The following is a 22,711-nucleotide window of genomic DNA, read 5'->3' as shown; positions in this document are numbered from 1 at the left end:
TTAGGTTAGGTTAGGTTAGGTTAGGTTAGGTTAGGTTAGGTTAGGTTAGGTTAGGTTAGGTTAGGTTAGGTTAGGTTAGGTTAGGTTAGGTTAGGTTAGGTTAGGTTAGGTTAGGTTAGGTTAGGTTAGGTTAGGTTAGGTTAGGTTAGGTTAGGTTAGGTTAGGTTAGGTTAGGTTAGGTTAGGTTAGGTTAGGTTAGGTTAGGTTATCCCTGTGCAGGGACGGGTTAGAATATTCCTGCAGCGCCTCCCCGCTTGTCGTAAAAGGCGACTAAAGGAGCAAATTTATCTAGGTCACAAACACCAAGGTGAACCTAGCGACACTTAACACCTGTAAACTTTCCCAAAAGTGTGCATGCCAGTCCCTGGGTTGGCACGACTGGAGATCACCGGTGCTGTTAAAGAGAGATCAAATACAAAACTGGAGTATGCACGCGTCGAAAAAACAACAACAACAACAACGTTTCGCAAGATTTTGTGAACTGAAGCATTATGGAAGTACTCGTCCAAAGAAATGACACTACCCCGCCAGGCACTACCATTACTAATGGTACTGATCCTGGACCGAGTAGCAATGCTCGGGTCAGAGCTAGACGGATTCCGGGGGCTAGCAAAGTAATGCCACAGATTATACAAAATCTGAGAGTTGCGAGTTGGAACGTTGGGAGTATGACAGGTCGAAGCTTCGAGCTGGAAGAGATGATGATAAGAAGGCGAGTAGACATCTTGTGTGTCCAAGAAACGAAATGGCGTAACACGGGAAATAGGGCCCGTTTCTTGGATACAAGGACAAAAAATTACAAGATGTTCTACTATGGAACCGAAAAGGGTAAGAACGGAATCGGAATCATCCTTACAAAAGACCTCTTAGGCAGCATATTGTCCATTTCGAAATTCAGTGACCGTTTGATGTCCCTTAAATTGGTGATTAAAGGAAAGTTGTGGAATATTGTCACTGCATATGCTCCCCAAATTGGATGTGAGCAGGTGGAAAAAGATGCATTTTGGCTAGATTTTCACAACCTACTTAAGGACATCCCAAAGGAAGAGTTTTTGTTCGTGGGCGGAGATTTAAATGGACATGTCGGGAAAACAAACGAAGACTATGAAGATTGCCATGGAGGCCTCGGATACGGCATCAGGAACTCTCCTGGTGAAGACATCCTGAGCTCGTGCAAAACATATGGTCTTATCGTACTTAATACCATGTTCATCAAACAAAGCCGACACCTGGTCACTTACAGCAGTGGTGGAAATGAGACTCAGATTGATTACCATTTGGTATCTAGTTTCATGAAACCTCGGGTCAAGGATTGTAAAGTGATACTGGGAGAAGCGATCGCCCACCAACACCGTCTCCTACTGACAGAATTTTTTATGGAGACAGTGAACGACAACAAAAAGACAAAGACTTTTGGGAAGATCAAATGGTATAATCTGGATAAGGAAAAAGGCGAAGCTTTTATTTCGAATATGCAAAACTATCTGTATAACAACACCAATATATTTCGAAATGAAGAGAGTACAGCACAAAGTATGTGGGACCTCCTACAGCGAACTTGCATAGAAAAAGCCAAAACACTGTTAGGGGTTTCAAAAGGACACAACCAACAAGGCAAAGAAACATGGTGGTGGAATGATGAAGCTAAAGCAGTTGTAAGTAAAAAGAAAATGGCTTTCAAAGCTTGGTCGAAGTGCCCCTCTAATAATACAGAGCAAAAGTCACGCCTCGAAGTGGAATACAAAAACTGCAAGAAAGAAGCGAAGAAGATATGTGCCCAAATTCAAGCCAAGAATACGGAAGACCTGTATCGGGAGCTAGATGAAATTTCTTCCCCGACTGCTGGTGCTATTCAAGAGCTACGACAAAACGTGAATAAGGGCGCAACCATCTTCAAAATAGCCGCTCAAAGAAGAAGAAATGCTCAGGAGATCTGTTCGCCAAAGTTTATTAACAATGCTCAAGGCCAACTACTTGTGGAAAACGAAGAAATCCTCCACAGGTGGCGACAGTATTGTGACGAACTTCTAAATGAACAATTTCCAAGGCTACACTTTCCAATAGCTTCACCTAACTTAAGCGAAGAATCCGATGTCACAGTCGAAGAAGTTAGTGAGGCTGTAAAATACTCCAAAAAGGGAAAAGCTGTTGGGCCAGACGAAATACCCTCAGAGTTTTGGAAAAAGATGGGAGACATCGGGTCTAGATGGCTCATGGTTCTTGTTTCCAAGCTTATACGAGGTGATCGAATGCCTAATCAATGGAGGGAAAGTTATCTTCTTCCAATATACAAAGGGAAGGGTGATACTCGAAGCTGTGATAATTACCGTTCGATTAAGCTGATGTCACACACCATGAAGATCGTTGAGCGAGTCTTGGGTAGCCGACTGCGAAAAATAATAAGGCTATCTGATGACCAGTGCGGGTTTGTTGCGGGTAAATCAACCACAGATGCAATCCAGAGTATCAGAATCATTATGGAAAAACATCGAGATTCCTTGGAGGATTTGCATGTGGTATTGGTTGATTTTGAAAAAGCATTCGATCGACAACCACGAGATCTGATATGGGTGGCCCTCAGACAACGAGGAGTTCCGGAAACCTATGTGCGGATAATTATGGACATGTATGATGGAGCAGTTACTAAAGTAAGATGTGCAGCTGGAGTCACCGAAGAATTCGAAATCACAGTAGGTGTACACCAGGGAAGCGTCTTGAGTCCTCTGCTCTTTATTACCGTTCTTGATTACCTGCTTCAAGGCAAAGTGACGGACCCAAAAGTGCATCAGTTATTCTTTGCTGACGATGGAGCCATCATAAGTGAAGACCCGATATCCCTGCAACGAGCACTTGATGTATGGGTGGATGTTCTAGAAGGTAGTGGGTACCGCATAAGCGCGAAAAAGACAGAATACCTATGCTGCCCATTTTCTGATCCACACAGGCCTATTCCTGACATTTATTTGAATGGTGTAGTGCTTCCCAAGTGTGAAAAGTTTAAATATCTGGGGTCTATGATAAATAACGAAGGTACTTGTGATGACGATATCAATCATCGCGTAAGCGTAGGGTGGATGAAGTGGCGGGAAAATTCTGCTATCTTCTGTGATCGAAAAATGCCCCCTAAGCTGAAAGGAAGGCTCTACACCGCAGTTGTGCGTCCAGCACTCACATACGGTTCACAATGTTGGACAATGTACAAAAAGTATGAGAGTAAGTTAACGGCAGCTGAGATGAAGATGCTTCGCATGACAGCAGGAGTAACAAAGCTTGATAGAATTAGAAGTACGAAGATCCGAGGAAGCCTTCATGTTAAAAATACCATCTCCCAAAAAATTGAACACGACCGACTCAGTTGGTATTGCCATGTTCAAAGGAGAGATCCTGAGAACCCCGTCAAAAAAGCAATATCATATAACGTTCCAACACGAAATAAAAAGAAAGGTAGGCCTAAAAACTCCTGGTACAAGCAAATGCAAAAACACCAGCATTCAGTTGGCCTCAGAAACGGAACAATACAAAACCGGGAGGCTTGCCGCCGATTTCTGAGGTCAACCCGGCGAACCCCACAGGCGGATCACTAGTGTGAAGCAGTAACGTGGGAAGGTTATGATCCCCTCGACATCGAGATCATAACAGCGCCGAGAAAAAAGGAAGAAGAAGAAGGTTAGGTTAGGTTAGGTTAGGTTAGGTTAGGTTAGGTTAGGTTAGGTTAGGTTAGGTTAGGTTAGGTTAGGTTAGGTTAGGTTAGGTTAGGTTAGGTTAGGTTAGGTTAGGTTAGGTTAGGTTAGGTTAGGTTAGGTTAGGTTAGGTTAGGTTAGGTTAGGTTAGGTTAGGTTAGGTAAGGTTAGGTTAGGTTACGTTACGTTACGTTTAGTTCGTTTTTTTCTTTTTCGGGTGAATAATTTGGTCTTTGCATCGCAGAAAGTATAGAATCGTTAGACACAGCGACTTGTTAAATATTCATTGCCGGAGCCCGACAGTTCTATCGAACGAAAAAAAGCCAATAAATCCTTTCGATAAAAACTAAATGGTGAAACAGTTCTAGTTGCTTAGAAACCCGTCTTAATAGTTCTTCCAGGCACTTGAGTGACTATTTGCTTCCACGGTCTGGAACTGACAAAACACAGTGTTAACTGAAGGAATTAAAGCAAAAAAGGTTTGCAAAGTTTCAAGCGAGACAAAGTGGCGCTATTGGTCTCGTCAATAAAGAAATTGCAAAAATTTAATGGTCACCATTTCGAAAGCCTTTAAGGAATTAGAAACATGAAGGTCTTTGACTTTTTTTCGAGCCAAAAAACTTTTGATTGTCAATTCGCCAACAAAATTTCTATGTTTTTGTTTTTTCTTTTAGTGATTGTGTCTTTATTCAAAATCAATTTAATCACATTTCGATCTAATTTGCTTGCACTCTAAGTGAATTCTAATTAACGCCACCATGAGAATGGCATCTGACTGGGATAACCATTAAAAGGAAAACAAAAAAAAACAACAACTACACAACTCGACAAGTTGGTCGATGTCAGTGTCACACTACTAATGGACGACAAGTGACAACCAACGACGACGTAGACTATTTGAATGTGAGCATTTAAAAAAAAACGCCTTTAGCCCCGGGGGAGTATAGGTACCGCGAAAAAATAGTTTTTGGCAAAGGCATCCCAAGAAGAAAGGTGCACACATGCGGAATCTAGACCTGCTGGCTGGTGTGTCTTGTTGCTCGCAAAATGGGAAAAAAGCGAAAGTTATTCTGAATTGAGTGTTATATAGCGGCGGAGTAGCGCGTTATAGTTGGAGCTCGCGACTCTATGCAAATTGTGATCACCTTTTGTTCACAGTGTTATTAGTTTTTTTTTTTTTTTTTTTATTTATGTTTTTGTCGGCTTGATGGCGCTGCTACTGGTGATGATGGTGTTGCTGGTTAATAGTACTAACGGTGGCGGTGGCTGCAGATACACCACATTCCAAGAAGTTACACTTGTCTGACATTTGAAAATTGCTTAGATACGTAATTGAATTGACACAACAATTGGCTATTGTTTGCGCACAGTTAGTTTGGTAGTTGGTATGTATACGAATATTGGTTGAGTTGAGATGCAACTATGTACTTGTTGTTGTTGGTAAAGCAAATATAGTTTTGTGCGAGTCCATAATATGAATTCCTTTTTTTTTAGACCAGTTTCTTTATAACATTTTTTTTCATTTGAAATTGGTTTGGTGTGCTAATATAAATTTTTTTTTGCATTAGAGAAACTTGAAAGTTCATTTCGGTCTTATTTTACAATGATCTTATTTGTGAAGGGGGAGGAAAAGTAGAAGGAGATTAAAGTTCGTCGTTGAGTGACAGATTGAGACTGTTGAATTGAATAATATACTAAGAATATCAATTGAATATATCATCAGGGCAATTGTGTCGGCATTTCTTCAAAGTCTTCAATACAATTATCTTCTGAATGAGATGAGCTATTAGAAGGTATATTCAATTTAAGAATCTAATCAGCCGAATTGAAATATTTAAATTAGACAGCGGTAAAAGTTAAAAGCTGGAGAATACAAAGTGCCGAAAAAAATATGTATCAATATATGTTTCAATTGTACATAAATACTGTGATTTGAATAGCGGAAAGTTAACGATTGCAATATTTACTATGGAAATTGCTTGCTCCATGAAAGTTGTTAGATATTTCCATTCAAAGAAAGACTAAAGAAAAATGTATTGAACCTCTGTGTTAGTTAAAAGGTAACTATGATAGTAAGCAGGAACCCAGACAAAAATTTAACCACTAAAAGAGCAGTTTTTAAACAAGCTTTTCGCCGAATCTTCTAATTCGACATCCACAATTCGGCTGCACTCTTTCGAGTAGAGGTGTGCTAAAGAACGATTTTTTAAGAGCACTGATAGCAGTGATCATCATAAAAAAAGAGCAGCTTTTAATAGCTGCTATTTAATCAGTCTTTTAATAGCAGTTAAAGCCGTCAATTACTCTTAAAATTTCTTCCTGATTTGAAATATGGTTGAAAATATGATATATAGATTGGACAACATTTTTGGAAAAGAGCAGTGAAGATACAAAAAAACAGAGAGCAGTTATACTTATACGCAGTGAAATTTTTAAGACATTTTAACTGTTCTCCCTTTTCACTTCATATTCATTATTGTATACGAAACAAAAAGGACACATCAAATTAGATTGGGTTGGATTTTTATATGGGAACTGAACAGTGAGCAGCGATATTGATGAGAAATCGCAACTGTTTTCTGCTCAGTGGAAGACCAGAGTGATTGAAAGCAGCTATCGCAACAACAGCCTCAACTCTACTTTCGATGTCAAAAAATATTTTTCAGTTGGAAAAACTGTTGTAAAAAATTTAATGGTCCTTCAAATCAGATAAAATATGCTCAGGTTGCTTTATAATTTGTGCTACGTATAAGATGGATAAAAGGAGATATACAAATGGAAAACCCGTAGTTCGAAAAAACTACAAGTTTTCGTCGGTCACTTCAACTTGGGAGAAATTCTTTAAAAAAAAAAAAAATATAAACCCAGAAGAAAACACTCGAGTGCTCCAAAAATATTATTAAACTTCGTAAAAAAAAAATTAATATTGACACGACTCCGAATAAATTCCGAAAAGTTTTTAGGCTGCGGCAGAAAAACTGAAATTGCTTTTGACCAAAAAAAAAAAAAATATATCAGAATCAAAAAACCTTTGCTCAGTTCATAAAACAAGGTAATTTTTCGCACAGGTTACTGATTTTTTTAAACATTTTAATCCAATTAATTGATTTATGGTAACAAGAGCAATTTTTGACCAGTTAAGTGAACACCATAAATTATTTTCCTCCTCACATCCAATAAATGAAGTAATAAAAAAAAAACACAATTTACCGCATGAGTGAACACTGAACGCCTCCAAAAAAATTTAATAACTCACTCCTTTCTTCTCAATATAAACAAATCACTTAATTTTTATTTCTGAATAACTCAATTATTTTCATTCACACAAAAAATACAAAATTACCCCAAAATTCAGTGACCATGAAATGTTAAAAATTACTCGTTACACTTTTAAATAAGATATACCGTGCGAAAAAGTTATCTGTAACAAATCCCACGCACAACTTGAATAGGCCTATAATAATATTATTTAACTCTACTGCCCCAAAGGCATTGACGTAATTGGTCTATATTTTCGATCTTGCAACTCTATTATCATCGATAAGATAATTTGACGTTTAAAAAAAATATAAAAAAAAAAAAAAAAACATACTAACCCACAATTATTAGGTTAGGTATATTTGAATTGAATATATTTTCCCGCCTTTCACACCAATGGAAACTCACAAAAGCTGTTAATTCAACAACTCGTTCATTAGTCAAGCACCATTGGACACTCTAATTAAATGACCAAAGATCGTATAAGTTGACATTTAAAATAAAAATAGTTCAAAATTGTTACTAAAATCTCTGACCCACGTTAAAAAATAAAAAAAAAAAAAAACTAGGTCAGAAAATCTATTTGAATTTATGTACCACTTCTCTACAATCTGATCACTAAAATATTTCAATATCGTGAGATCATAATACATCATTTTTTAAAGAACTCAAATTAGGGTGTGTTTTTATTAGATTTGATTTTTATCCCAAATCAGATTCATAGATTGAAAGATACACAGATACTTTTGAAGTATTTCGGAGGCGGCACTCCTCTATCCGGGGATAAAGTCAAAGATAAACAAAAGTGACAAAAAATAAAAGTAAATTTAGAAATACTTCGTTTTTATTCTCTTTAATGACAATCGGCGCGCGGCAATCTTCTTTTTTGTATAACAGAATTAAGGGCCCATTTGTGTATCTGAATTAGACTTGTCATCTTATATCAAGATTTATATTTTTAGAAGTCATAAAATAACAAAAAAAAAGAAGAAATAAGTATTCCCTCACGTGGAGTTAGATATGGTGTATTATACAATTTTCATCAAATTAGGGCAAATACATGTTTGACTAATTGTGCGTGTAAATTGTAACCCACTTAGATACGCTTTGAGAGGCAGTTTACATTTTTTGAAAATGAATCACAGAGAGTAGAGTATAAATATACCCTAATGGAGGTAATTCAATTTCGGAAGTTGAACAAATTATCGTGAACAACATCTGGTAGTCGACACAAGTATCAAAGTACAAATTACAGTAGGGTTCGACAAAATCTATAACATTTTTTTGTGTATTTAGTTTTGGAGATTAGTTTTACTTTTCACTGATTAGGAGTTATTTACAATCTTGATCTTCACCCGACTACATTCTGATTAAAACCCAACGTTTCTATTTCTAATCTAAGTTTCTTTAATTTGATTTTTGTATTTGACGGTATTGATTTTGACACTCGACTTACAAAACTTATCTTTTTTATGAGGCTTAAATCATTAAAAATGTCAGTAAGCGGATTTTGATTCTTGGTCTGATTAATCGGATTTCTTCAGTTCATCTCACTTAAAGCGGTAAAAATATGATTCGAGGAATTTTTTAAGACTTTCTAAACCAAAAAACCTTTCCTTCCGACTAAGAAATTCTAGGCTTAACCGAAGGAGTTTTGTCACTTTAACGCGGGGATTAGTGGGATATGCACTATGATGTCTGTGCCGTGCGTATTGTCAAGTGATTGAAAGGTTTTCTTGCACAGCTCCAAAACCAGGTTTTAAAAACCTCAAAATAGACTATTTGGAATAATTCGCAAGGGATAATTTGAACATTTTATTGCTCAGCAGCAGTTTGCACATCGTAATCATGCGAAGTCGGTGCGAAATAGCTTATTTTAAAAGGTACTCAATTTTCAAAAACGTGATGCAACCACGAAAATAGGTTTTAAGGGATAAATGGAGAAATTGTTGTTTTTTAATCCTCCAGTATTTTTCCAGAGATTGTAGAATCTAAAATTCAAGATTTAAGATCGGGTATTTTAATTTTAATAAGCAGTTGTTCTATATTCTGATAAAGTTCTAATATTTGAAACCTTAAAACAGCAAATCTTTCTTCAAGGCTTCCTCAACTACAATTGGGAAGTATTAATACATTTCGAAACTTTTGTTACGCTACTAACCAGAGCTATCTTCTTCATGCAGTTTGTAGTCTTGAATGTCATTTTTACATTTGAGGAAAACGAAACGATAATGCTTTATGCTAGAGGCTTTCTATCGATTTGAATATCAGATATAATTTTCAACAAATATTTTAATATTGTCTTAACATTTTTGTCCGAAATCAGCTAAACCTCTAAAATTCACAATATTTGGCCAAAATTTAAGGAAAATTCGGCAGCTGAACTTTTAACAACCATCAACAGCCAACACCTTAAAATTAACCGATTTTCAAAATAAACTACGGCGATCCCTTTGTTTCTATTTACCATTATAGCGAAGTTACGGCCAAAACAGTAAAAGAAAAATCGCCTAAATTACAAATCTAAAATGTTTGCTAACAATTTAAAATTTTCTTAGAAAACTAGAACTTGTAACTCAGTCGAAACTGGTTAGTTTTTATGACCCTGAATTTTGGAGAAAATTTGACAATTGAAATTTCGACAACATATAATAAATTTGGACAACACTTATACATCAAAGTTTCAGGCAAAACAGTCAAAGATTCGTTAAAAGAAACTATCGTCTGAAACTTTTTCAACTTCTGTCACCGCCGCCGAAGAAAATTTAGCTGCAACTTTTTGTTAAAATTGGACATTGGCTGAGGATTACTAGTTTTATGTGAAATTTCAGTGTTACTTTTGAGATTTACTAATCGTCGCTTATGAAACGCCAAGAGATCCACATTTTATTTGGAAGTCGTTGCGACATTTTTTCAGATCTTAAAACTATGAACGTTTAATGAAAATTAAATTTCTAAATTTATTTCAACAGTAAACAACCTTAATATCGCTTTCTGGGAAATATTTCAGCTGGGAAATACAGCAAACTAAGAATTTATGATCCATTCGTGACCTTCATCAGGAATAGTGGATTGGTGCGATAGACTGCCAGTCCAGTGGAGGTTTTGGGTTTAAATTCAGCCTACACTAATATTTTTTTCAGCACTAATCCTCCCGAAATGCATTTCTGGAAGAGAACCTATAAAACTGTCATGAAAAATGTGTGTCTCATTTAAGCCGTTCGGACTCGCCATAAAGTTGTACCATCCAGCTCACTAAGAGCTGAAGGATCTTTCCACACTTTTGGATTTTTAGTTCTCAGCTAGGTTATTGGTATGAAAACAGTTGACAATTTGGAAATTTCAGAGACTTTAGGAATTTTTCTTCGTAATTTCTGGCATTAGACTAAAAGACTGTTGTAATTGAAAGACGCTTGAATGCTTTTTAATAAAACAACAAACTTTTTTTTAACACAATCGCTTTTTATCTATTCCACAGATTCATGTTTGACAACATTAATTTCCACATCACTGTACTTGTGTACATTGTGTCTGTCTGTATGTTGCATTCAATTCAAATTTATGTGTTCCAACAATATTCCACTTGAGTTTCGACAGAAACACAAGAATATTTTATTTCTGAAGCCTAGATAACTCGGAAAAACCATATGAAACCAATGTGCCTAGTTTTGTTACAAGAAATATTAGTTGTCATCTCTAGTCACTGTCGTTGTCTGTTTTGTTATTCAATTCCAAAGTTCAACACTTCAAGAACCGACCAACTACACTAAACAACATTGTAAAATTGTCAGGAGTTTATGTGGTAACACAAAACAAACAAAAAACGGTAGCCATTAAAAAAATGAGTCACCAATAAACTTTAACCACACAATGCACAGAATCCATTAGAAGTAACCAAAAAGAGGGTGAAGCCTATAAGCAAATTGCCACATTCAAATGTTTTAGCTGTGGTCTCACACAAAAAAAATTGCATGCAAACACCTTTGATGTCCAAAGAAAGTGACATGAAGTTAAGAAATATTTTTTTTTTTTTGTATTTTTTTGACAAAGTTATGAGTTGTGTTGCATGACTTGACTATAATATTCATTGAGTAAATTTAATTTATTGCTCACATTTTGAATTGCACGAGGAGGTAAAGATTAATGTATAAGTATTTAAGTATCATTTTAATGGACAGACCTTGATTTTTGTTTATTGTAATTTGACACAGGTTGTTGGTAGATTGTTTAAAGAGTTACTATTAACACACTTTTAAGTTCTTTGTCTCTATTAGACCTTGGTCTAGATTTTCAGACGGGTAGGTACGTTAAACCACATGAATAAATGATTAACTACGTCACGAGAAATTTTTGAAGGAGCGATTGAATTAAAAATTGAATGATAATAATTTTTCTACAGCGGGCCACAACATATTGAAAAAAGTACAAATTTACTCAACTACCACAACACTTTACTTCTTATACATAAATATCTTTACTTTCGAAATTTACTAAGAAGGACTCTATTAATTGACAATCCTGTTGCGTGACCAGAAATCGTTGAAAATTTATAAATTATCTAATTCGAATTAAGTAGAAGTTAAAGAAAATTGCTGTAGAAGTGTCTTGAATGGCGTCATAGGATATAAATATCCTCTTTCCATGTAAGACGTTAATATTAAAATTCTCGACACGTTTTCTCCATGTAAAGACACTTTATTACAGTAGACGCCACATAGTTTTCTCCCCCTCAATACATTATTACTTTTAGTTTTTTTTTTTGCAGTGTTCAATGCTTAAAGTCTAATCACTTCTTTATGCAAATATTTGATTTCCGGACCTGACTGGATAGAAAACGTGAGTAATAACCCCCCCAAAGGCATTTTTAATTACACTTTTAATAATAAACTAACCCCTCTTGTGGTTTTAAATGGAAAATAATAATTTTGCATAAAAATAAACATAGTCATCATGATGCATTTCACTTACAACAAAAAGTCAATGCTCTTCACCTCATAAGCTAGTTAACATAAATCCAAGGGCAATCTTTTCAAATCAATATTAAATAGATTTCCATACGAGTACCACAATGATGCATCCATTTTATATTCAAAGTAATGTCAAATGACACTCATTCGAATGTTGTTCAGATTTAAAGAAAACTGTCAACCGCTAAGAATGGTACCACTCACTGATCACTCGTCAACTGTCAAACTCAAATGACATATTATATTCTGACAGATACCACCAAACGATCTTATAGCTTAAATGGCCTTGTCATAAATTTTCGTATCTAAATTAAGCATTCAATCATCACTTCTTATGGCCAATAATAAGACAAAAACCAACAAAGAAAAATCTTTTATCTCAAAAATATTTACAGCACGCGTATGTGTTTTAGGATTAAGATTACAATATTCTGTCCCGCCTTAAAGACAAAACAAAAAATCCGTGTTGTGTTGAGAATATCCATCAAAGAATTTGTCAGTATTTTTCGAAGAAGCTATGAAATAAGCTGTCAATGATGAGGATGATGGGTGTAGTTAGAGGAAATTGTGACAGGAATTTTAATTTCACTGGAAAAGGGCTTTGGACTTCTTTGTAATTGGTTTTTTGTCAAGAAATGAAGGGGACAACATTTTATTTTTCGCATTGTAGGTGCTATAGGGTGCTTACATTTATATGCGAACTTGGTTCAATGATCTGACAGCAGAAAAACAAACTAAAAAAAAAAAGTTACAAAAATACATTTGTGTGTTAACGACGACGTTTGCTCACCAGACTATGAAATTTGATTGCAAGAAGGTAAATTGAAGTTGCGTCTGCGCATAAAAATGCAAAATTTGATTCTGTGAAATGTAAAAATTTTGTGAAAGAAATTCATTCTTTTGAAACCGTTCACAGTGTGGTAAATCACGAATCTAGCTGAACAAAATTAATAACTCGCGTTAAAAAGACTTTTTGTTCTAAACAATTTTAACCAAATGAATGTGAATAGATAAAATTCTTAAAAAAAAAAAGATTTAAAAAAAAGATAGGATAAAAGCGGGTGAGATGGCGCACTTTAAATATCTTTCACATTTATTGCTCTAAAAATGTATGAAAAATATTTTTAGCTTTCTTTAAATATTTTAAATCGAAGTAGCCAGTATTCGTTTCTTTGTCTTTGATACAAAAAATAAAAAAATTTTCAAAGCAAATCATGTGATGATTTTTTTCGAATTTTTTTTTTCGCTCTTTTTTTTTTGTTCCGATATTTTGTGAGTCGTTGGGATCTTAGATGCCCTTGATACACCAATACAAATAAGAGAGTAAAAGTTATGGATTGCGCGTGAAATCTGAGCTCTAGTTCTATCTGCTTTTTATGGGTGCTTACGAATAGGAATTATGCGAAAAAAGGTGAGATGGCGCAGTTTTTTACGGGTGAAATGGCGCATTCCGTACAAGAATTTTTCAATTGAGTATAGTTTTAGCATGTGCCATATCACCCTCAAAATATTTTTTTTAAGTAATTCAGCCAAGACAATTTTATAAAAAAGACGACTAGTTGCAATCTATTATATGGCATGCATTGGTGCTTGACTCCTTCACATCGTTCAACCATTTGTGCAATGAATTTGGCAATAGAAACCTTAAACAAACTCATGCGCCATCTCACCCTATAGGGGGAGATAGTTTTTTTTCAAACTTTTTTTTCTATATTAATTTAAAAATAAAAATTTAAAATATAAAATTCTGTAAACCAAATAATACGTTGGATGTTGAATATAGAACATTTTTGCATTGTTAGAAATATGAAATGTTGTTTACTTTGTAAAATATGACAAAAACAAAAATGGGTATGCCATCTCACCCGCTTTTACCCTATCTATAATTTCTGCAAAAAGTGGGTCAAAATAGTGAAGAAAAAATGCATATGTAGTAAAAACATCTGTGTTTGTATTACCTTCGATGTTTTTCAAGTAATTAATGCTCTGAATTTCTTGATGTCCCTATTTCTGGCCATTTTTACTTGCTTGCATTTTGCAGTGATCTTGTTAAATTGATGTTAAAATTGAAAAGTATCAATCATCAATGATAACACTGGTTAACAAAATTAAACTTTTTTTTTGTTGCTGAAACAAAAATATCCTTTTCTGAGTGTTTTCGGTGTGCTGAACTCGAATCCGAGGTCAAAACAAATTAATCAGCTCCCGTTTTTGAAATATTACCGTTAGAAAATGCAGTACTTCGGACCTTATTCTTTTATATACGTAAACTTCTATTTTCTTTATACAAAAGAATAAAGTCCAAAACACAAAAAAAAAACGTTTTTTTGCATTTTCTAACGGTAATATCTCAAGTTATGCATTAGTACAGAAAAAAAAAGTTGAGATAACATTTTTCCATGACATTACGATGATAGAGAATGCCAAAAAAGTGGGTCCCTGAAGTCCGTCTGTCTGCCTGTATAAGGAACTAGAGCCTAAACGGATGGACCGATTGACTCCAAACTTGCTAAGTAGCAGTTGTTGGAGTTTCTCCAGAGGGGTTTTTGGAATTAATTTTTTTGAACCAAAAATAACGGTACCTGTCATACAAAAATTTCGGAAAAGTTTAATTTCACGAAAACGGCTCCAACGATTTTGTTAAAAAAATTGAAATATTAGTTTCTAAACAAGGTCTATCTTTCGAAGAAAAAAATTTTTTTGAAAATAATTATTAACGGTACCTGCCATAGGACCGCTTTTTTCAAATCGGATTTTCTGCAAAACTGCTCATTGTATTTCAACGAAATTTTTTAAACAAAAGCATTTATATACTTTCAATATAAGGAAAAAATAAAATTTAAAAAAAAATAGTTTTTGGATTTTTAAAGAAATTTTGAAAATGTTTTTTGAAAAATCAAATTTTCGAAAACGGGACATTGAATTTTTTTGTTGATTAGTGATTTCTACAAAATGGCATACCAATTTTATTTTAAAACTTTTTTTTTCAAAAAATTAGTTTTTAAAAAAACGGCTCCAACGATTTTGAAATTTTTTTTCTAAAAATACACCTTAATATATCAAATAAAACTGAGTACTTGTTTTGTGGGGCGATTTGATTTCAGATATTGTTTTATTTTTTTGAAAAATTAATTTTAATTTTTTTATGTTTTTTTTTGTTTTCATATACCTACATTTCCCAAGTTTCCATATAAAAAGTCTTAAAAACTTAAGCAACTTGAACTCTAAGAGCAAGTTCTTGCGACCCAGTCGTCAACAAAATACTCCTTCACATTTCTAACTGCTGAAAAGAACCAACTTTCAAGCCTAATTTTCCCTAATCCGAGATAAAGACAAAAAAAAAAAACAAAACATGTATTACAGTTAGATACTCATTGTATTGAAGAAGCTAAACTCATAGTTTTAAATCAAATGGGTAAACTTTTTTAAATTTCGTCCAGTTAGATTGGCGATTTACCACACTGTGCGGTTAAGGAAATTTAAATGAGCAATACTGTTGTTGGATGAAATGATGAAAGGATTAAGGATTACACTAGTGTGACCTAAATACGTTTAGAAGGGGTTTCTGTACATTATCTCGCAACTGTCTAGCTATTAAAAGGAATTTCTAGGAAATCGAATATCACCTATCCAAGAACATAGCGACGTAGAAAGATATGGTAACAAGTGAAAAGAAAGCCCAGCTAATCTTATTTCAGGGGGTTTGATTACGATCGATTTAATCAACTGCAGTCAGAAGAAAAACGGCCAGAATGGACTCTTTTTACATTTTACTAAAAAATAATTTAATCAGAGAAATCCGAAAGAACAAAGTGTTTAACACTCTAATAATGGTATTGACATTTAAATTGAGGAATTAACTTTATTAATTTTATCACAACTAAGAAATTGCATTTTTCGCCTAGTCGAAGTAAATTGTTTTCCGAAAACAAGAAATCTATCTCCCAAGTCATTAATTATCTTTTCTACAAATAACTTGAATTTAGTTAGAAAAAATATTTTTCTAATCTCTCTTTCATCTCCATAAAATAAATTCAGACAAAAACTTGGTACCCATCCTCATAAGTCCACAATCTAAACAGCAAAACAGATGAAATTATATAGAAGCAAAAAAAATCACATCCAATTGCAGATAATTACATTTGTATTTTATTTCATATCTTAACAGAAAACCATCAATTAAGAACATGTCCGTATTATTTTGTTGTATGTACGCTTTCCAATTGAATACTTCGACAAGTCTCACAAGTTCCGAAGCTCTTTAATAAAAGTACACAATACACCTTCTTCTCGTTTTTTTTTTCTTCTATGAGTTTTGTTAGTTTCATGTCGAAATCTTTAAAAGAAATTAACTAACAAGTGAAGACATTTACTTTTGTAATTACACGTATCTTTTACAAAAGTATCTATTTTAAAGAGGAAAAGAAGAAAAAAATAAATATTTTTTGTTTAGTTTATTGCTCACATTCTAACCTAAATCAACTTTCGCTGAGAAAAAAAAATAATAAAAATACCCATCATCTGGCATCCATCGACATTTGCCGGCCGGCCAAGACGATTGCCAGGGTCGTCCTCCATCTTGTTCGTCGTCGTACTAGTCGTCCACCCAACCACCTTCCGCCACCACAAACTCTCCCAACTGCCAACCACAATAATTATTATTGCCACAATATCGCGAATTCATGCTGCTAAAGTAAATCAACATGGAAGTGTTGTCGTCTTCAGCGACGAGTAATACCAAATAAAAATCGACAAAAAAAAAGAGAATTAAATTGAAATTTAATGTCAACGAATCCATTTATCCATTGTAAATAACGTCTACCAATTTAACTGCCAATTGCCAATATCGACGATTGGCAATAAAAATCTTCCAAAACACAAACATGAAAGTTACTGCGCTATGCTAGTATATAGATGGACTTGGCGAGTAGACACTACACTGCCATCACCTATCTTGTTCGCGGACTTGGTACCTGTATACTCAAATAGCTCGGGTGGTATAGAAGTATGTGATAATTAACATCCGCCTTACATTTGATTTTGAAAGTCATTCCTTCTACGAGTATACAACTGCGCTAAGTAAATTGCCACAATACAGATAATCAGATGTGTTGAAATACTTAAAAATTAAAAATATAGGTCGCTTGTATTTGCTCGCTTATGTCGAATAGAATTGTTGTAATCTTTCTTATTTCCTTTTATCGGACTGCTCACTTGCGCCTTTTATTAATATGAACTTGAGTCCTTCTTAAAGTAGAATAATTCGATTGTCTTCTGCGCAGGCTGGAACAATCGAGTTACTTCGCAATGTGAAATTTTAATTTTCGGATGTGGTTCTTTTTTTTATATTCATTTTATTTATTTAGGGGTAAATTAAAAGGATTTTTTAATTCGGGATTTTGATTTTCTCGATTCGGAATTCTCCTTGATTGTTTTTGGATTTTGTTGTTCTGGTTCATCGGAATTTCGATATTCGGTGTTATTTTTTGATTTTTTTTTAGTGATTTTCGGAAAACTGTATTTTTGGAAGTGAGCATTGCTCGTATTGAAAATTCGAAAATAGAATATGAAAAGTACAATATTCTAGTTTTTAGATATGTTTAGGGTCAAAATTCTGATTCTGGTATCCGAAATTCTGTAGGTATTTTAAAATTCTAAAAATAAAAAATTCTGTATTTGAAAATTCTGTAAATTCAAAATTCTGTATTCCAAAATTCCAGAGATCAGAAATAAATCTCAACCTTTTTAAAGGTTCCGTAATAACTCTTATTTGTTGCCATTTTCAATAAAATAACCTTTATCTTTAAAAAAGAAAAATTTCAGCCAAGGTCGGAGAGAAACCTTTATTTTGTATTTTTTTATGTTTCGGTCAACCAGTCAGATTTATCGCTGAGAGAAAAAAATAATTCTCATCTGCAAATGTATCAATTAGAACATCGGTCTCCTGAAATATTCGAAATTGCATTGTTTGTGCTTGTCGTCCCAGCAACTTAAATCACAGTGGAAAAGACACTTTCGTCTATACCATTTTATTTTAAGCGAAAAGAGGTATAATCTTGGGTGCAGAACTAAGAAAAAAACGTCCTTTTCATATTTATATATTTGCAAAATAAAGACATTTTTGACATATTCGACATCTTCCTCTCAATTAACTATTTTTGATTTATTTTCAGCGAAAACGGTTTAAGGTTGACCTTTTCCATTTCTATTTTTGTAAAATCTCAACCATTGAGAGATATTTAAAAAGATAAAAAATAAATCTCAACCTTTAACCGAAATTATTTAATAATGTGGTAACTCTCAGAGAGAAACCGATTGAAAATAAAGGTTGACTGTTATTTCTTCTTCTTCTTCTTCTTCCTTTTTTCTCGGCGCTGTTATGATCTCGATGTCGAGGGGATCATAACCTTCCCACGTTACTGCTTCACACTAGTGATCCGCCTGTGGGGTTCGCCGGGTTGACCTCAGAAATCGGCGGCAAGCCTCCCGGTTTTGTATTGTTCCGTTTCTGAGGCCAACTGAATGCTGGTGTTTTTGCATTTGCTTGTACCAGGAGTTTTTAGGCCTACCTTTCTTTTTATTTCGTGTTGGAACGTTATATGATATTGCTTTTTTGACGGGGTTCTCAGGATCTCTCCTTTGAACATGGCAATACCAACTGAGTCGGTCGTGTTCAATTTTTTGGGAGATGGTATTTTTAACATGAAGGCTTCCTCGGATCTTCGTACTTCTAATACTATCAAGCTTTGTTACTCCTGCTGTCATGCGAAGCATCTTCATCTCAGCTGCCGTTAACTTACTCTCATACTTTTTGTACATTGTCCAACATTGTGAACCGTATGTGAGTGCTGGACGCACAGCTGCGGTGTAGAGCCTTCCTTTCAGCTTAGGGGGCATTTTTCGATCACAGAAGATAGCAGAATTTTCCCGCCACTTCATCCACCCTACGCTTACGCGATGATTGATATCGTCATCACAAGTACCTTCGTTATTTATCATAGACCCCAGATATTTAAACTTTTCACACTTGGGAAGCACTACACCATTCAAATAAATGTCAGGAATAGGCCTGTGTGGATCAGAAAATGGGCAGCATAGGTATTCTGTCTTTTTCGCGCTTATGCGGTACCCACTACCTTCTAGAACATCCACCCATACATCAAGTGCTCGTTGCAGGGATATCGGGTCTTCACTTATGATGGCTCCATCGTCAGCAAAGAATAACCGATGCACTTTTGGGTCCGTCACTTTGCCTTGAAGCAGGTAATCAAGAACGGTAATAAAGAGCAGAGGACTCAAGACGCTTCCCTGGTGTACACCTACTGTGATTTCGAATTCTTCGGTGACTCCAGCTGCACATCTTACTTTAGTAACTGCTCCATCATACATGTCCATAATTATCCGCACATAGGTTTCCGGAACTCCTCGTTGTCTGAGGGCCACCCATATCAGATCTCGTGGTTGTCGATCGAATGCTTTTTCAAAATCAACCAATACCACATGCAAATCCTCCAAGGAATCTCGATGTTTTTCCATAATGATTCTGATACTCTGGATTGCATCTGTGGTTGATTTACCCGCAACAAACCCGCACTGGTCATCAGATAGCCTTATTATTTTTCGCAGTCGGCTACCCAAGACTCGCTCAACGATCTTCATGGTGTGTGACATCAGCTTAATCGAACGGTAATTATCACAGCTTCGAGTATCACCCTTCCCTTTGTATATTGGAAGAAGATAACTTTCCCTCCATTGATTAGGCATTCGATCACCTCGTATAAGCTTGGAAACAAGAACCATGAGCCATCTAGACCCGATGTCTCCCATCTTTTTCCAAAACTCTGAGGGTATTTCGTCTGGCCCAACAGCTTTTCCCTTTTTGGAGTATTTTACAGCCTCACTAACTTCTTCGACTGTGACATCGGATACTTCGCTTAAGTTAGGTGAAGATATTGGAAAGTGTAGCCTTGGAAATTGTTCATTTAGAAGTTCGTCACAATACTGTCGCCACCTGTGGAGGATTTCTTCGTTTTCCACAAGTAGTTGGCCTTGAGCATTGTTAATAAACTTTGGCGAACAGATCTCCTGAGCATTTCTTCTTCTTTGAGCGGCTATTTTGAAGATGGTTGCGCCCTTATTCACGTTTTGTCGTAGCTCTTGAATAGCACCAGCAGTCGGGGAAGAAATTTCATCTAGCTCCCGATACAGGTCTTCCGTATTCTTGGCTTGAATTTGGGCACATATCTTCTTCGCTTCTTTCTTGCAGTTTCTGTATTCCACTTCGAGGCGTGACTTTTGCTCTGTATTATTAGAGGGGCACTTCGACCAAGCTTTGAAAGCCATTTTCTTTTTACTTACAACTGCTTTAGCTTCATCATTCCACCACCATGTTTCTTTGCCTTGTTGGTTGTGTCCTTTTGAAACCCCTAACAGTGTTTTGGCTTTTTCTATGCAAGTTCGCTGTAGGAGGTCCCACATACTTTGTGCTGTACTCTCTTCATTTCGAAATATATTGGTGTTGTTATACAGATAGTTTTGCATATTCGAAATAAAAGCTTCGCCTTTTTCCTTATCCAGATTATACCATTTGATCTTCCCAAAAGTCTTTGTCTTTTTGTTGTCGTTCACTGTCTCCATAAAAAATTCTGTCAGTAGGAGACGGTGTTGGTGGGCGATCGCTTCTCCCAGTATCACTTTACAATCCTTGACCCGAGGTTTCATGAAACTAGATACCAAATGGTAATCAATCTGAGTCTCATTTCCACCACTGCTGTAAGTGACCAGGTGTCGGCTTTGTTTGATGAACATGGTATTAAGTACGATAAGACCATATGTTTTGCACGAGCTCAGGATGTCTTCACCAGGAGAGTTCCTGATGCCGTATCCGAGGCCTCCATGGCAATCTTCATAGTCTTCGTTTGTTTTCCCGACATGTCCATTTAAATCTCCGCCCACGAACAAAAACTCTTCCTTTGGGATGTCCTTAAGTAGGTTGTGAAAATCTAGCCAAAATGCATCTTTTTCCACCTGCTCACATCCAATTTGGGGAGCATATGCAGTGACAATATTCCACAACTTTCCTTTAATCACCAATTTAAGGGACATCAAACGGTCACTGAATTTCGAAATGGACAATATGCTGCCTAAGAGGTCTTTTGCAAGGATGATTCCGATTCCGTTCTTACCCTTTTCCGTTCCATAGTAGAACATCTTGTAATTTTTTGTCCTTGTATCCAAGAAACGGGCCCTATTTCCCGTGTTACGCCATTTCGTTTCTTGGACACACAAGATGTCTACTCGCCTTCTTATCATCATCTCTTCCAGCTCGAAGCTTCGACCTGTCATACTCCCAACGTTCCAACTCGCAACTCTCAGATTCTGTATAATCTGTGGCATTACTTTGCTAGCCCCCGGAATCCGTCTAGCTCTGACCCGAGCATTGCTACTCGGTCCAGGATCAGTACCATTAGTAATGGTAGTGCCTGGCGGGGTAGTGTCATTTCTTTGGACGAGTACTTCCATAATGCTTCAGTTCACAAAATCTTGCGAAACGTTGTTGTTGTTGTTGTTTTTTTTTTTTTCGACGCGTGCATACTCCAGTTTTATATTTGATCTCTCTTTAACAGCACCGGTGATCTCCAGTCGTGCCAACCCAGGGACTGGCATGCACACTTTTGGGAAAGTTTACAGGTGTTAAGTGTCGCTAGGTTCACCTTGGTGTTTGTGACCTAGATAAATTTGCTCCTTTAGTCGCCTTTTACGACAAGCGGGGAGGCGCTGCAGGAATATTCTAACCCGTCCCTGCACAGGGAGTTGACTGTTATTTCTGGTCTCTGCAAAATTCTATTAAATGCTAAAAGAAAAAATTATTTTGATAATTAAAAAAAGTGCGCACTTTTTTTTCATTATCAAACAAATTTGAATGCACCACATTTGATTTGCATTTTTAATGATACAATAAAAAACATGTAAATAACCTTTTATAATTAAAATCTCACTTAAACCCAAATTGACAAAAATTGGCAGCAGATTTTTTTGACTATATGTTTCAAAAATAGTCAAAAATTAGATTTCAGTTGAGTTAAGTCCGTTGACTTTCATGGGAAATTTTGTAACTAAACTCAAGATCAAAAACAACTTTCCGAAAGCCTTTAAATTTTGCAATATTGAAAAAAAAAAATTTATCACAATTGTAATTAAAATATTCCTTTTAACAAGCTCCAATAAGAAAATTTAATTTTTGAACTAGGTAGGTTTTTAAATTTTCACACCAACCCAGTATTTTTCTAATTTTCCTTAACCCAGTTTTGGATATATGAAAATTGCAACGACTCTTAAAAAGTTGGTCCAGGTGTTCTATTTCTGAAAAAAATGCAATACCAGTGAAGTTTTTTTAAATGGATATGGAATCAGAAATGAAATTGTTACTACTACAACATTTGTGCCTTCTATTTGAAAAATCGAAAAGTGAAAAAAAAATCAAGTCTTTGAAAGCATATTTTCGATAGATGGTTGCATTTAAACTTTTATAGATTATATTTTTTTCCCATGATTATTTAAGAAAATGCACTTCTTCTCCATACAATATTAATTGATGAATTCAGTCGTGGCAGCTTTAATTAAAACTTAACTCAGTTCTTAAATGAAATTTTAACAAAAATATTATATAAATGACCAAAATTTAACTAAATTTTTGGTATTTTGAGGGTTGCGGACTAAGATCTTATTTTCAAACATCTCGGAAATCTGAGCCTTTTTTGTATCAATTGTTGTCACCAACCAATTCACCACACCCAACCACTCTCC

At 35.3% G+C, this 22,711-nt stretch overlaps 1 protein-coding gene across 1 annotated transcript in view; it reads right to left on the bottom strand.

Moving 5' to 3' along the window:
* LOC129908795 (klarsicht protein) overlaps positions 1 to 22,711 on the bottom strand; it is a 443,345-nt gene that overhangs the window by 278,656 nt on the left and 141,978 nt on the right. The gene's annotated exons all lie outside the window — the stretch shown is intronic.

Source organism: Episyrphus balteatus, chromosome 2, assembly GCF_945859705.1.
Source record: "Episyrphus balteatus chromosome 2, idEpiBalt1.1, whole genome shotgun sequence".
NCBI lineage: Eukaryota > Metazoa > Arthropoda > Insecta > Diptera > Syrphidae > Episyrphus > Episyrphus balteatus.
This window is presented reverse-complemented; position numbering and strand designations above follow the sequence as displayed.